This window comes from Schistocerca serialis, chromosome 8 (genome assembly GCF_023864345.2).
Source record: "Schistocerca serialis cubense isolate TAMUIC-IGC-003099 chromosome 8, iqSchSeri2.2, whole genome shotgun sequence".
NCBI lineage: Eukaryota > Metazoa > Arthropoda > Insecta > Orthoptera > Acrididae > Schistocerca > Schistocerca serialis.
Genome location: NC_064645.1, coordinates 546,612,271 through 546,616,039, shown reverse-complemented (window position 1 = coordinate 546,616,039; position 3,769 = coordinate 546,612,271). Strand labels below are relative to the sequence as shown.

The 3,769-nt window shown below is 47.4% G+C and overlaps 1 non-coding gene across 1 annotated transcript; it reads right to left on the bottom strand.

Annotated features, from left to right (window-relative positions):
• Positions 1 to 2,988: 2,988 nt before the first annotated feature.
• On the bottom strand, positions 2,989 to 3,107 carry LOC126417429 (5S ribosomal RNA). The gene has a single exon (XR_007575561.1). It is a non-coding gene; the product is annotated as a 5S ribosomal RNA (ribosomal RNA).
• Between the last annotated feature and the right edge of the window lie 662 nt (positions 3,108 to 3,769).

The window sequence follows — 3,769 nt, the reverse complement described above, 5'->3', positions numbered from 1 at the left end:
TCCGCCCAATGAACATCTCTTTGACTTTATCTTTTCTACTCTGCTTGATTAAATTATTCCTAATTACAATTTATTCAGCTATTTAACGAAAACATCTAACAAAAAAGAAAATAAATTTATCCCAACGTAAAACATCCGTTATAGGGTGCTGACACATTAGTCCACCACCTGGGATACTCAAAGGTGTGTGCCGGTGGACTCTTAGCAGACTAACAGAAGATCATAAAGAGAAACTAAGTTTTGAAGAAAGTCCGTAAGCGGATCTACACAATTACAGCCCTATATCGCTAACGTCTATCTGTTGTAGATTTATGGAACATGATTTATGATAAAGAATTATGACATTCTGGGAAAATGAAAATTTCCTCTGTAAAAATCAACAGAGATCGCTCTCTTCCTCCATGAGATACACAGCGCAGTGGACAGCGGCGGTCAGGTTGATGCCGTGTTCCTTGGTTTCAGAAGGACATTTGACACTGTCCTCCATTGACGCTTAATGAAAAAAATACGATCTTACGGAGTATCGGAGCAGACTTACGATTGGATTCAATCTCTAGGACTCAAGACGGCGCGCTTAACGAAACAAGATCGACAGATGTAAAGGTAATATCCGGAGTACGACAGGTGCGATAGGACCGTTGCTGTTTACAACGTATGTATATAAATGATCTAGTAGAAAGCGTCGGATGCTCTTTAAGGTTATTCGCAGATGATGCAGTTGTTTATACCAAAGTAGCAACGCCAGATGATAGTAAGAATTTGCAGAACGACCTGCAGAGAATTGGTGACTGGAGCAGGCTCTGAAAGTTGACCCTGAACGTAACTGAATGTAACATATTGCTCATACACAGGAAAAGAAATCCACTTCTGTGCAGCTATTGATGACAAACAGCTGGAGGCTGCGTCTGCGTAAAATATCTAGGCGTAACTATCCAGAGCGACCTTAAGTGGAATGACCACATAAAATATATAGTGGGAAAAGCAGACACCAAACTCAGTTTCATCGGAAGAATCTCAAGTAAATGTAACTCATCCACGAAAGAACTGGCTTATAAGGCGCTTGTTCACTCGATTCTTGAGTATTGTTCATCTATCTGGGATCCCGATCAGGTAGGACTGATAGGGGAGATAGAGAAGATCCAACGAAGAGCGGTGCGTTTCGTCACGGGGTCGTTTAGATGGTGAGAGAGCGTTACGGAGATGCTAAACAAACTCCACTGGCAGACGTTACAAGAGAGGCGCTGTGCATCACGGAGAGATTTACTATTGAAGTATCGGGACAACACTTTTCTCGCGTATTGACCTCGAGGAGATAATTCGAGAAGTTAGAGCCAATACAGAGGCTTACCGACAATCATTCTTCCCACGCACTGTTCGCGAGTGGAACAGGGTTAGAGGGATCAGATAGTGGTACCGAAAGTACCCTCCGCCACACACCATTAGGTGATTTGCGGGGTATGGTGTAGATGTAGATGTAGACTATCTGTCCTACACTGCTTGCGCGTTACAAGACTGACCGTGAAAACCTTTTGTCGAACATCGTCACAGGCAACCAGTGGGTTCATCACTAGGAACTGGAAAACAAACGGCAATCCAATCTTCTGGTCTTCGGGAACATCGAAGCGGTTATTCCGTCATATGTCTTCCCACATGGTGCAACGAACGACTGTGAAGTGTCGACTTCAGAGTGTCGTCGGCACAAAAATGTCACCGAACCACTCTACTCCCTGCGCCGTCCGCGCCGGGAGAAGCACAGTCGGCCCGCCCTGGACCAGTACCGTTGTCCGCGCACGCGGGCAACACAGAAGGCAACGATAACCTGAGAAGGGCAACGAGCTGACAAGAACGAAAAGTGAAGCCCAACTACAACACATCAAAGTGAGGACATGGAGGCGATGCAGGGGGATCCTGCAAGGACTCCGCCGATCCAGGGGAAGAGGGGTCCCTGAAGAAGATGCTCGAGCGCGCGCGCCATGACCACGGAATGTCTCACATATGTCTGCGCAGCCGAGAGCAACTCACAAAATTTCGTTGGACTGTACTTCCTCATCCACCCTACATCCATCTGTTTGGCCTAATGAAGGACACACTCCATGGGAAGCAATGCGTGGGTGATAGGGAGGTTACTGATGCGCCAAGACAATGTCTCAGACGTGGACCAGTAGAGTGGTACCACGCGTACTCATAGGCTCTCCCAGCAAGATTTCGTAAGGTCTTCCTATTGAACGGAGGTCGTGTTGACAGGGTTTTGTAGCCAAAATAGTGAGGAATAATATGGAGTATTGGAACCCTGAATAAAACCAACCGCAGTGTCCGAGCGGTTCTAGGCGCTTCAGTCTGGAACCGCGCGACCGCTACGGTCGCAGGTTAGAATCCTGCCTCGGGTGTGGATGTGTGTGATGTCCTTAGGTTAGTTAGGTTTAAGTCGTTCTAAGTTCTAGAGGACTGATGACCTCAGATGTTAAGTCCCATAGTGCTCAGAGCCATTTGACCCATTTTTGCTTTCAGAAAAAGAAATTTTTGTATTATTTATTGAACTTTCCTCGTAGGTTTCTTATGCAGAAACGCACTAAACAAGATCCACTTTCACGCCCACGTCTCCGATTGACTGTTATTGTATGGCCGTAGCTCCACAAAGCTGTATTTCCTGCCTATAGTCATTTCGAAAATTTTATTAGAACCGTCGACCTCATAATCCAGTTCTTATTCTCTGCCCCGTATACTTTTATCCATATATAAGAGGGGTTGGGTTGTTTGGGGGAAGAGACCAAACAGCGAGGTCATCGGTCTCATCGGATTAGGGAAGGACGGGGAAGGAAGTCGGCCGTGCCCTATCAAAGGAACCATCCCGGCACTTGCCTGGAGCGATTTAGAGAAATCACGGAAAACCTAAATCAGGATGGCCGGACGCGGGATTGAACTGTCGTCCTCCCAAATGCGAATCCAGTGTGCTAACCACTGCGCCACCTCGCTCGGTAAATGAAGGGGAGCCAACAGCACCTGGTGTTCCCAGGCGGTCACCCATCCAAGTACTAACCGGGCCCGATGTTGCTTAACTTCGGTGATCGGACGAGAACCGGCGCATTCAACATCGTATGGCCGTTGGCGGGCACATATAGGAGAACACAGTCCAATCAAAGGCAAGCCGTCCCAGGAACGACTGTCTAAGAAGCCTTGCTGTGAATGCTATTTAACTGGAGTTATCTGTGGCGAAAGAGAACGTGAAGCAGCATCTGCTAGTGTCGGCAAACAGACTGCCTGGGAATGAGAAGAAAGTTTCTGGTAGAGTGAGTCAGCGTGCAGCCATTCTGTGTACAGCAGTCACGAATATGCAGGGGCTGAGTGACGAGAGCAGTACCGAGTTAGAGACAGGTTGTCAGTTTGTTTCCATTTTTCACTGCTGTTTACGGGTTAAGGACCCCAGTAACTGCTATGCATGTCACGTTCCTATGAAGAAGCATGTGGAAGTGATGGGATTACGCTAGCATAGTTCTCAGCTGGACTCGAAGGTGTATATATAGCCGCCACGCTTGTCATCACCGAAGCTGAAATTATCGTCTCTCCGTGCGGGCCTCACCCTGCGTTCTGTTTTGGTTAGGGGGCTATTTGGTCTGTTTCCCCCTGTACTGCTGTAGCGTGGTACAGCATTGTGGCGGGCCTTTAAGGTGCCGTTCTTCAGTGTTTGAGGGACGTTGTCTGGCAGACATGAGTGTTGATCAGTATTTACGTGACATCAGTTGGCAGGCGTTGTGGTTAATCAGTGTAAGAG